The sequence below is a fragment of the Vulpes lagopus genome, chromosome 5 (assembly GCF_018345385.1).
Source record: "Vulpes lagopus strain Blue_001 chromosome 5, ASM1834538v1, whole genome shotgun sequence".
NCBI classification, from domain to species: Eukaryota; Metazoa; Chordata; class Mammalia; order Carnivora; family Canidae; genus Vulpes; species Vulpes lagopus.
Genome location: NC_054828.1, coordinates 8615831 through 8628422, shown reverse-complemented (window position 1 = coordinate 8628422; position 12592 = coordinate 8615831). Strand labels below are relative to the sequence as shown.

The 12592-nt window shown below is 42.4% G+C and overlaps 1 protein-coding gene across 6 annotated transcripts in view; it reads left to right on the top strand.

The window, feature by feature from the left end:
- The first annotated feature begins 568 nt into the window (after nucleotides 1-568).
- The window catches only part of SGSM3 (small G protein signaling modulator 3), a 45885-nt gene continuing 33861 nt past the window's right edge, over nucleotides 569-12592 (top strand). For 2 of the 6 annotated variants that reach the window (XM_041754032.1, XM_041754026.1), the window contains exon 1: nucleotides 569-710. The gene's annotated coding sequence lies outside the window, so the exon portion shown is untranslated. Of the gene's footprint in view, nucleotides 711-845; nucleotides 866-12592 lie in introns of those variants that run through there. The other 4 variants (XM_041754031.1, XM_041754027.1, XM_041754029.1 and 1 more) reach the window with 3 other exon arrangements.

Here is a 12592-nt window from a genome sequence, read left to right as displayed (position 1 = left end):
TGAATGGACCTGGAGGGTATTATGCTGAGTGAAGTAAGTCGGTCTGAGAAGGACAAACATCATATGGTCTCATTCATTTGGGGGAATTTAACAGTAAAAGGGAATAGAAGGGAAGGGAGAAGAAATGGGTAGGAAATATCAGAAAGGGAGACAGAACATAAAGACTCCTAACTCTGGGAAACGAACTAGGGGTGGTGGAAGGGGAGGAGGGCGGGGGTGGGGGTGAATGGGTGACGGGCACTGAGGGGGGCACTTCACGGAATGAGCATTGGGTGTTATTCTGTATGTTGGCAAATTGAACACCAATAGAAAATTTATTATTAAAAACAAAAACAAAAAAAAGGGCCGCTCCTTTCCAGAGTCCTGCCGCATCTGTCCTGCATCCCAACCGCCGGTCCACCCCATATTGCCCTGAGCTGCTCGGGCTGCAGTGCACATGAAAGTCCAGTGGATATTGCTGGGCTAAAATTGGGCTTCAGAGGGCCGGGTCTGGGCTAGGAAGGCGGTTCGTGTGTGGGGACCCGGAGGACTACAGCCCCCAGCATGCTCCGCGGCATTACCCCCCCCTTCCCCGCCCGGCCCGGCCCGCGTGCGCAGTGGCGCCGCCGAGCGCTGACTGGGTCCGAGCGGTGGAGCCGCGAGACAGACCCAGGTTGGCACTGAGGTGGCAGGGACTGGCGGCCGCCAGGTAGACATCGCGCGCCAGGCAGGTGAGTGCGGAAGGAGCGGTCTGCGGAGCCTGGCGCCCACACCCGCCTCTCCGCTGGGGTCGCGGGGGCGGCTGTGGACCGACCGACCGCCTGACGGACGGGCTGACGGGGCAGACGAGGGGAGAAGCGCCGCCCGCGGCCGGGAGAGCGGCGGGGTCGGTCCTTGCACGTGCCCGCGTGGGATGGGGCGCCGGCGGGGGGCGCCGGGCTCGGGCTGTCGCGGGGCGGGGGCGGGGCCTGCGGGGCGGCGGCGGCGGGGCTCGGACCCGCGTGTCGCTGCGCCCCCGCGTCCCCGCCCGGGCCGGGGGCGGCCTCGCAGCGCGGCGGGCGGGAGCGGGGAGCCTGGGGGCTCGAGCCGGAACGCAGACCTCCCCCTCCACAGCTGCGAGCGGTTTCACAGAAGCCGCACCTCAGGCGGGGGGACCTCTTTCTTTTTCTTTTCTTTTTGTTTTTTTTTTAAAGCTGCCTCGGGCACCTTTGAGCTGCGGGCTCTTCCTCAGGTTTAACTTGTGACTTGACGTTGAAGATTCAGGTTCGGGGTCAGAACACAGGCTCAGATTCAGGCCGAGACTCGTTACACCTGGGGAAACTGAGGCGTGTATTAGCCGGGGTCACTCAGCGTGGTTGGGATTGGAATTCCGAAAATTATTCTTACACTCAGTTTAATGATCCACGATGCTTTTTACATGGAGGAAGAAGAGATGTTTTGAAGTTTGTTTTCTGTGATGGATGACTGTCGTATTTTCCAGTCTTGAAATGTGTGGTGGGTTGCTGGCTTTTTTTGGGGTTTGGTGGGTTATTAAAGATGTCCTGGAATATCCTTAACCCTTCTTTCTTATTCTTTCTTGGTAAATTCAAGTTCCTAATAAGACCTTGATTCACAAAAATTGAATTTCCAACTTTTACTTGTTTGCTTGTAGCTTTTATTTTTTAAGAAAGATTTTATTTGTTTTAGAGTAAGCAGAGGGAAAGGTTAAGAATCTGAAGCAGACTCTGTCCTCAGCAGGGAGCAGTACTTGGAGCTGGATCCCCAGACCCCAGGATCACCACCTGAGCAGAAATCGAGTCAGATGCTTAACTGACTCAGGCGCCCCTACTTGTAGCTTTTAGTGATTGTTTGTAATTAAGTTCGTAGATACACATACATTTCTTACTTCTGTTCCTCCTCATCTTCTTCCTTATCTTCCAGCTTTCTCTGAACTCTAATCAATAATTATATCATCTTTGTTTTACGTATTTATTTCTCTTCTCCGTGATTAATCTGTAATTGATTCTAAATGGAGGTCGTTATCTTTCCTGTCTTCCAATAATCCTAGATATATGTAGGCTTTTCATCTTTAATTGTCACAGTAGCCTGGAGATGTGTGATACGGTTAGGAGGAAGGTGTGAGGTGTATCTGTTGATCATGTATGGGTAACAGGTGAACATGACCCATGACCAGAGTATTAACTTTAGTATATGTGCTGCTGAGGTGAGCACAAGAGCATTAATTTTAAAAGGCTGTGAACAAAAATTATTTAAAATTTATAAAAAGCATACTAATCTTGTGAATTTGGAAACTTGTCAGATGGCGGAAAAGTTGGTTGAACCCGAGTAGCACCTCACAGAAATGAACCAGACATTAGGGTGAAATATTGAGACAGGAACTCAAGAGAGAACCTTTTCTTTCTTTCTTTCTTTCTCTTCTTTCTTTTCTTTCTTCCTTGATTTTTAAAATTTATTTGAGAGAGAATCTGAGGCCGACTCTGCACTGAGTGCAGAACTGCATTCAGGGCTTGATCCCATGACTGTGAGGTCACAACCTGAGCAAAAACCAAGAGCTGGACGCTCAACCTACTTACTGAGCCACCCAGGAGCCCCGAGAACTGTCTCTTTTATCATACAGCCATCTTTCTGTGCCTGGGGTGGATGCTGGGAACACCTTGTTGGCTTAGGAAGTTAAACAACGTTCTGTGTGTTTGTGTTTTCAGTTTCTCTCTTCCGAGTTCTCAATGAATTTTGGCAGGAGCCCAGAATCTTGTACATTTTGATGATTTAACATCAGTTTCATCTGCTTGTTCTCCAGGTTGTCTACTTCCTCAGCTGATGACATCAGTAATTTTCCACAGTAGCCATTCATGCGCTCATGCAGACTGTCACAAAGAAGTGGAATAGCACAGAGGATGGTACACACAGAAGAAATAAGGATCCTGTTTCTTTGCTATCACATATTACACATAGACTAGGATAGGAAATCCATGTTGAAGCACAAGCTACGTAGGAGGGGTTAGAACACCAGAGTCCAGGCTTCCACACATACAGTAATAATCAATACCATTTATTGGATTTTCTCTGTTTGCCAAGTGCTGTCATTGTCACAGCGAGGTATAGGTTCTTTCATTCTCTTTTTATTTATGTGTAAGTTGAAGTACAGAGGTTAAGTGATTTGCCTGCCGACATAGTAAGTGACAGAAGGCCAGAATAGTGAGGCCAGAATCAAATTCAAGCCTGACTCTGCCGGCCCTGCTCTTTCTACTGTGCTGTATTACCTTACCAACAAATATGTTCAAATCTTTCTCATTCTTAGAAAAGTATAAAACTTTCCTGTGATCACATTTCTCCTTCAGACGACTTCCACTTCCCTCTTTTTCCTTTCCAGACTTGTTCTTGAAGAGCAGACACCGTTGCCCTCTCTTTTACTCCTTAGTTCATTGCAGCCTGGCTTCCACTCTCTACTCTGTTGAAATGTTCTCATGAATTCCATTCAGCTGTTATCTCCTGTACTATCATCTAGACCTATAAAGAGGCTAAGACGTGGCTCTTGCCCTGAGGGAGTTTAGGGACTAATGAGGGAGAAAAAGAAATTCATACATGTCAGTATGAGGTGTTAAACTACTGACCAAGCAATCTTTTTGCTCTTGGGAGTTGGGGTAAGAACGCTGAGAAAGTGACACTGGACTGCCAACAGAGAGGAACCCTAAATTGTTGCAGACAAGGCTGTCAGGACTATGTGGTTAGGTGTGGACTTTAGGAGAAGCTGTGTCTTTCCAGTGAGACACAATATAGTCAAAATACATAGTGTAGGTTTTAGAGTCAGACCTGGGAACTGAGCCTCAATTTCTTTTTTATAATATCTACTTATAATGTAAGCTCTGTGAGAGTAGAGCCTTTATCTTTTTCACCAGCTTACCTCTGTCTTCTAGAACAGTGGTAGGTGATCAATAAATATTTGATGAATGAATACTTCATAGGATATTGTATTCAGAACATGGTAGTACTCTCAGTACCATATGACTGAGTGAAGCTTTACTTCATGAACTGATTTTGAAGACACCATTGTTTGACTAGTGTACATAAAATCACCTCACCTTTTTGAACATTTAGGTTCCTTGATGGTCATACTTCTTTTTTTTTTTAATAAATTAATTTTTTTTTAATTTTTTTTATTTATTTATGATAGGCACACAGTGAGAGAGAGAGAGAGGCAGAGACACAGGCAGAGGGAGAAGCAGGCTCCATGCACCGGGAGCCCGACATGGGATTCGATCCCGGGTCTCCAGGATCGCGCCCTGGGCCAAAGGCAGGCGCTAAACCACTGCGCCACCCAGGGATCCCCAATAAATTAATTTTTTATTGGTGTTCAATTTACCAACATACAGAATAACACCCAGTGCTCATCCCGTCAAGTGTCCCCCTCAGTGCCCATCACCCATTCACCCCCACCCCCTGCCCTCCTCCCCTTCCACCACCCCTAGTTCATTTCCCAGAGTTAGGAGTCTTTATGTTCTGTCTCCCTTTCTGATATTTCCCACACATTTCTTCTCCCTTCCCTTATATTCCCTTTCACTATTATTTATATTCCCCAAATGAATGAGAACATACACTGTCCTTCTCCGATTGACTTACTTCACTCAGCATAATACCCTCTAGTTCCATCCACGTTGAAACAAATGGTGGGTATTTGTCGTTTCTAATGGCTGAGTAATATTCCATTGTATACATAAACCACATCTTCTTTATCCATTCATCTTTCGATGGACACCGAGGCTCCTTCCACAGTTTGGCTATTGTGGACATTGCTGCTAGAAACATACAGGTGCAGGTGTCCCAGCGTTTCATTGCATTTGTATCTTTGGGGTAAATCCCCAGCAGTGCAATTGCTGGGTCGTAGGGCAGGTCTATTTTTAACTCTTTGAGGAACCTCCACACAGTTTTCCAGAGTGGCTGCACCAGTTCACATTCCCACCAAGAGTGTAAGAGGGTTCCCTTTTCTCCGCATCCTCTCCAACATTTGTTGTTTCCTGCCTTGTTAATTTTCCCCATTCTCACTGGTGTGAGGTGGTATCTCATTGTGGTTTTGATTTGTATTTCCCTGATGGCAGGTGATGCAGAGCATTTTCTCATGTGCATGTTGGCCATGTCTATGTTTTCCTCTGTGAGATTTCTCTTCATGTCTTTTGCCCATTTCATGATTGGATTGTTTGTTTCTTTGGTGTTGAGTTTAATAAGTTCTTTATAGATTTTGGAAACTAGCCCTTTATCTGATATGTCATTTGCAAATATCTTCTCCCATTCTGTAGGTTGTCTTTTAGTTTTGTTGACTGTATCCTTTGCTGTGCAAAAGCTTCTTATCTTGATGAAGTCCCAGTAGTTCATTATTGCTTTTGTTTCTTTTGCCTTCATGGATGTATCTTGCAAGAAGTTACTGTGGCCGAATTCAAAAAGGGTGTTGCCTGTGTTCTCCTCTAGGATTTTGATGGAATCTTGTCTCACATTTAGATCTTTCATGATGGCCATACTTCATAAACAAGAGGCATTTACCTTTTTTGGTAGGCAGAGTTTTTGTTTTGTTTTTTTTAAATAAAGATTTTATTTATTTATTCATGAAGACAGGGAGAGAGAGAGGCAGAGACACAGGCAGAGGAAGAAGCAGGCTCCATGCAGGGAGCCCGATGCAGGATTTGATCCTGGGTCTCCAGGATCAAGCCCTGGGCCAAAGGCAGGCGCTAAACCCCTGAGCCACCCAGGGATCCCTGATAGGCAAAGTTAACTGTGTCTTCTACCATTATGCCTTGCTCACGGTTTTCTCAGTATGATGCAGGTATTTATTGTGTGTGTGTGTGTGTCTTTTTTTCTCTGCTACTGTGAATTGTTTGGGGAAGTTAACTTCTTTGGAATCATTAAATAACTTTGTCAATAAGAATAACGTTAGGGCAGCCCTGGTGGCCCAGCGGTTTAGCGCCACCTTCAGCCCGGAGTGTGATCCTGGAGACCTGGGATCGAGTCCCACGTTGGGCTCCCTGCATGGAGCCTGCTTCTCCCTCTGCCTATGTCGCTGCCTCTCTCTCTCTCTCTCTCTCTGTGTGTGTGTGTGTGTGTGTGTGTGTGTGTGTGTCTCATGAATAAATAAAATCTTTAAAAAATAAGAGTAACATTAGAAAAGAGATTAAGGGGTTCCTGGCTGGCTCAGTGGTGGGACATATGAGCTTGATCTTGGGTTTGTAAATTCCAGCCCCGTGTTGGGTGTAGAGATTACTTAAAAATAAATTCTTTTAAAAAAAATAATAAAAATAAAATCTTTTAAAAAATGAGATTGAAGGGATTAATCAGAAGGCTTACCCTTGGGAAGGGCCTGATTTCCAGTAGGGCTAAGAGAAAACTTATTCTTAACAAAATGATAGGAGTATTCCTGGTTTTCTCTAGATACCTGCTTCGGCTCTTAGCTGATATTCTAAAGATACGTATCAGCAGTTCATTTCCCTCTTCTTTTGTTTGAGTTTCATTTGTAAATATCCTTAATTTGTGTGACTTGAGTTTAGGGTTAAAGTCCAAATACTGCTTCCCCCCCCACCCCAACTTTCAAAGTCTGTGGAGTACAGTAGGTAGGAGTACCTAAAATGAGTTTCAAATTCTGTTCTACCACTTGAAACTTTGAACACTTAAGTGCTATAACATCCCAGTGCCTCATTTTGCTTATCTATAAAATTGGGATAACTACTACTACTACCACCAGTCATAGTAATAGCTAATATTTATTGGATGTTTATTATATACTAGGCATAGCTCTAAGAATTTTACTTGTATTACTTCAGTCTTCACAATCACCCTCTATGTTATTAGAATTACCCCTACTTAAGGTGAGGAAACAGACACAACAAGTAACTTGTTCAAGGTCACACAAATCAGTGATGGAGTCATGATTTGAATCTGGATAGTCAGACTCCGGTAACCTTCTACTTCATAGGGTTGTTTTGAAGATTACATTAAAATAATCTATGTCAGAGACAGGTGGTCAATGAGCATTGGCTACTATAATTAGCTTTGGACTCATGAAATGTATCACATACATTTTCTTACTTGATTGCTACAAGTACAACAAAGTTGTGACCATCACTGTCTTACAGATAGGAACTGAGGCAGAGTGTGGTAACTTGCCCAAGGTCGTACAACAAGTGTGGGGGGCTTTGCTCCTCCTCCACACCTAAATCTTATGTTAGATTTGAGGCATCAGGGATCCCTGGGTGGCGCAGCGGTTTGGCGCCTGCCTTTGGCCCAGGGCGCGATCCTAGAGACCCGGGATCGAATCCCATATCAGGCTCCTGGTGCATGGAACCTGCTTCTCCCTCCGCCTGTGTCTCTGCCTCTCTCTCTCTCTGTGACTATCATAAATAAATAAATAAATATTAAAAAAAAAAAAAAAAAGATTTGAGGCATCACATTTTGAGAGAAGTTAGTGTATATAAGTTGTTGGGATCTACTCAGCATCCAGTCTAGGGTTTTCTGGGAATAGCAACTTAGTTTTGCTTTGAGGAAACAATCCATCCCAGACCTAGTAAGTGGTGGGCACATGACCCAGGTTAGGCCAATAGGTGTTAAACAAATAGATGTGCTCCTCCTTTAATTTGAATCTTAGGGGGCAGCCCAGGTGGCTCAGCGGTTTAGCATGGCCTACGGCCCAGGGCGTGATCCTGGAGACCCGGGGTCGAGTTGAGTCCCACGTCGGGCTCCCTGCATGGAGCCTGCTTCTCCCTCTGCCTATGTCTCTGCCTCTCTCTCTCTCTCTCTCTCTCTCTCTCTCTCTCTCTCTCTCTCGATTAAATAAATAAAACCTTTAAAAAAATAATTTGAATCTTAGGTTGAATGACGCAGTGACAAACCTCCTTCATCACAACCATGGATTAATTCCTAATATGTGGATACTGGAGCTGCTCTGTATTTGTTCCCAAAGACCTGATTCTTTAGCTTTTCCTCAGTTCTGTGCCCTACTTCATATCTTTCTAATAAATCCTATATTATGTAATATAAGTTAAAGTCAGTTTTTTGGGCTTGCATTTGAGACTCCCTTAATTTACTGTTAAATGACATATGACCATGTCACTTAGAAAAGAGTTAAAACAACTGGTGGTTGACTTTAACCTGAAAAGAGAAATGGGAGAGAAGACTTGAAAGTTATCTTCAAACATCTGAAGCATGTGGTACACACAGAGTGTCCCTAAAAAGAATAAAGAGTAGATGTTACTAGGAAACAGATTTCTGCACTAATTAAGGTCTGAAAGCTGGGCTGTGCAAGGATGGACAGGCTATCTTGGGCTGTGGAGGTAGATACATATACACTAAAATTGTTCAGGCCCCGGTGTGGCTGGCTTGGTAGAACATGTGACTCTTGATCTCGGGATGGTGAGTTTAAGCCGCAGTTGGACATAGAGCTTACTTTAAATAAACGAATAAGTAAAATAAATAAATAAATAAACATAAAATCGTTCAAGCCAAGACAACATGGTTGCTTGGGAAGGGCAATATGGGTTTAATAATCTAATGGGTAGTTGTACTAAGTGACCTATAAAGTTCTCTCCAATTCTGAAGTCTATGTCTCCAGACTCTGAGACCTAGAGATCAGTCTAGAACAAACCATTCTTGCCTTTCCCTACTTTACCACCTTGGTCTACTCTATTCCTGCCTCACTACTCAGCCCCAGACCTCTACTTCACTCAGCCTGTCACTTCCTTCAGGTCTTGGCTCAGATTTCACCTTCTCACTGAGCCTTCCCTGAACCCCTCATTTGAAATAACTGCACCGGGCAGCCCCAGTGGCTCAGCAGTTTAGCGCTACCTTCGGCCCAGGGCCTGATCCTGGAGACCCTGGGATCGAGTCCCACGTCGGGCTCCCTGCATGGAGCCTGCTTCTCCCTCTGCCTGTGTCTCTGCCTCTCTCTCTGTGTCTCTCATGAATAAATAAATAAAATCTTTAAAAATAAAAATAAAAAAATAAAATAACTGCACCTGCCTATCCCTTTTCCTGCTTCATTTTACTCTGTAGCACTAATCATCACCTGGCATGCAATATAGCTTTTTATTTATTTTTTTTAATTACTTGTTTCCGGGCAGCCCTGGTGGCTCAGCGGTTTAGCGCCGCCTTCAGCCCAGGGCCTAATCCTCGGGACCCGGGATCAAGTCCCACGTCAGGCCCCCTGCATGGATCCTGCTTCTCCCTCTGCCTGTGTCTCTGCCTCTCTCTCTGTCTCTGAGTCTCTCATGAATAAATAAAAATAAAATCTTAAAAAAAAAATTACTTGTCTCCCCTTCTAGAATGCCAGATTCTAGAAAAAAGGGATTTTTAATCTGTTTGAGCACTGTTGTATCCTTATCACTTTAGAACAGTGCCTGGCTTGTAGTAGGCACTCAATAAATGATGTTGAAGAAGTGAACATTTCTTCAACACAAAATCACCGTTGGGTCTGCTTTATGTTCTGGGAACCCAGCTCATTCTGTCAACTTCAGATTTTTTTCACTTGGCTTCCTTACTCTCTGGTGCCTTTTTCTTTTCTTCTCTTTGGATCACAGCACTTTAGGACTAGAAGTCTGAAATCATCACCTTCATAAGGACTGGAGATACTGATATCATGTAGTTCATTCATTAATGATAGGAAAGGGGGGGGACGGTGGTGATTGACAGTCTCCTTTTCAGACTGTAGCCTTTAAATCTTGCTTGGGTGCCTAGTGCAATGTATATATATCCCTCCATGAATTAAGTCAATAAATATCTGTCTCCCTTATTTTTTTAAAGATTTTATTTATTCATGAGAGATACAGAAAGAGAGGCAGAGACATAGGCAGAGGGAGAAGCAGGCTCCCGGCAGGGAGCCCTATGCAGAACTTGTTCTTGGAACCTCACGATCACACCCTGAGCCAAAGGCAGACCCTTGACCACTGAGCCACCCAGGCGTGCCTATCTGTCCTCCTTTATGATTTTCCATATCAACCTCTATTTCTTTGAACTTTGGTTAAATATTTGTGTTTTTTTCTCTTATTTTTAACTGGCCTTCTGTTTGTCATTTCATGTGTGTATATTTGCCTGGTCAATGGAATTGTAATCCCATGGATAGAGACCAAAATGTATCCATTACAAAACCCAGTCCTGGGAGGCAGTATAATAGTGAAACACTATGCGATAGAATTTTCTGTGATGGTGGAAATATTTTTGTGCAATTGTTAACATTTTCTTTATGTAGTGTGTGTGTGAGAGAGAGTAAAAGATTAAGTAATCATATTCCAACTACTCAGAAATAATCAGTAAACATTTGGACATTCATTTCTTTTTTTTAAAAGCTTATTTATTTTTTTAAAGATATATTTATTTATTTGAGAGAGAGAGAACATGAGTGGGAGGGGCAGAGGAAGAGGAAGAGAGAATCTCAGGCAGATTCCACACTCAGTGCAGTTTAGTTTGGGACTCAATCTCACGACCCCAAAATCACGACATGAGCCAAAACCAAGAGTCAGACACTCAACCAGCTGTATCACTGGGGCATCCCTATTTATTTTTATATAATCTCCACACCTAACATGGAGCTGAAATTCATGACCCCAAGATCACACATCGTGTGTGCGTCCCAACTGAGCCAGCTAGATGTCCCTGGGCATTCATTTCTTTATTCATTTGTTAATTGTAAATTTTCCAGCTTTTCCACAGTGAGTATCTATGACTTTTTTTTTTTTTTTTTTTAAGATTTTATTTATTTATTAGAGAGAGGGAGAAGCAGCCTCCATGCCGGGAGGCTGATGTGGGACTCGATTCTGGATCTCCAGGATCACGCCCTGGGCCGAAGGCAGCGCTAAACTGCTAAGCTACCAGGGCTGCCCTATCTATGACACATAACCAGAAAAAATATTAGTGGATTTGATTTTTTTTTTTTTTTTTTTTTGGTGTTTGGTTTATTTTTGTTTTGAGATTCAAGAATAGGTAGAAAATGGTTTAGGCAAATTAACAGGATGGTAAACTTTGGTAGTGAGTTAAAGTTCATTTTTTAAAATAAATGTATATTGCAGAATGCAAATGTTTTTAATTTTATGAAGTTTGTATATTCTTTAAAAGTTGCAACTTTTATTTTTGTAAATTATATATTTTATTCATATTGATTCACATAATACAAGCATATTATATTTATACATATTGAAAAGAACCAAATACTTGAGGGAAAGTTATAGGAAAATTTTGCTAAGGTATATAAGCCATTAGGAAAAGCACATTTTAACAACACAAGATATGTCATTTAGGAACTCGAAAGTACAAACTAAAATATTTATTATACAAAATTTAAGAAGTAAATCTGGAAGCTTACCGATACAACAAGAAATTCTAAATTATTTTGATAAAATGAACAGTTCTGACCTAGTGAGGGGACCTTGAGTTTATAGATTTACTTGGCCACTGTGGCCAGAAAGACACAACAAATGCATGAGGAATTGTTCAGAAATGTTTTGGAAATAAAACAGAAAATATTCTGTCCTTTATTTTAAATAAATACTTGGAAATGGCTCTAAGTACTTTGTGCTTTTCTGGTAGAATATAGATTCTTTTAGTTTCTAGAAAAGGACAAGTAATAAGCATGAGAGCCCTTATCATTACCTAACATTATTTATAAATTACTGTGTAATTTATTAAATTACATTAATAATTGTTATTTGACATGGATTCATTTGGACATTTCTCTGAGCTACCCAGGTGCCACTAAAGATTTAATTTTTAAGTAATTTAAAACTGGCTCAGTCGGTACAGCATGTGACTCTCCATCTCAGAGTCATGAGTTCGAGCCCCACATTGAGCATAGAGCTTCCTTTAAAAAAAAAAAAAGCACGTGGGATAGGTTATATTGTTGCCCATCTTTGGAAAATATTGTCTCTACATTAAATATGTGTAACTGTGCTGGGGTGCTAAATACTTTCTCAGTACTTTATTGTAAATTACTGAGCAGGAAACTGAGGCTATGAGAGATTAAATATTTTACCCAAAGACCACACAGCTAAGTGCCAGAACAGGGTGTCAAACCCAGGACTTCTTGCTCCCATTGTACCATGTATATATAAGGTGAACATAGATTTCTTCTCCAAATCCAAAAATACTAAAGAAGGTGTATTCATGTCACTTGGCAAATATGTATTGAATATCTATTACATATTAAATCCTGAAGAGGATTCAGGCTTTAAGGAGCTTCCAGTTTAGTAGAGTTAATGTAGACACAACTAGTTAAAAATGAGAGAAAAATGTAAGTGTGCGGCATTAGATAGGTACGAGGAAATGTTGAGAGAAAGGACTATAGAAAGCATCACAGATGTGGTATTTGAGCTAAGGACTGAAAAATGGATAGAAAGAATCAGGACATTGGTAAATGGGAGGTGGCCTTTGAAGCAGGAAACAATATGAATACAGATCTGGAAACATGTTGAGGTAGCAGTGAGTGGTGCAGGTGGCTGAAGCATAGGATATGTGCAGAGAAAATATGAGCTGACTCAGAAGGTAGATTGCGGGCCACTGAAGAAGGTGAGGGAACCCTGTAATTAGAACTATGCTTCAGTGGAGATTAATCCAGTGTTTATTTAACATAAATAGAGAGTCTAAAGACATA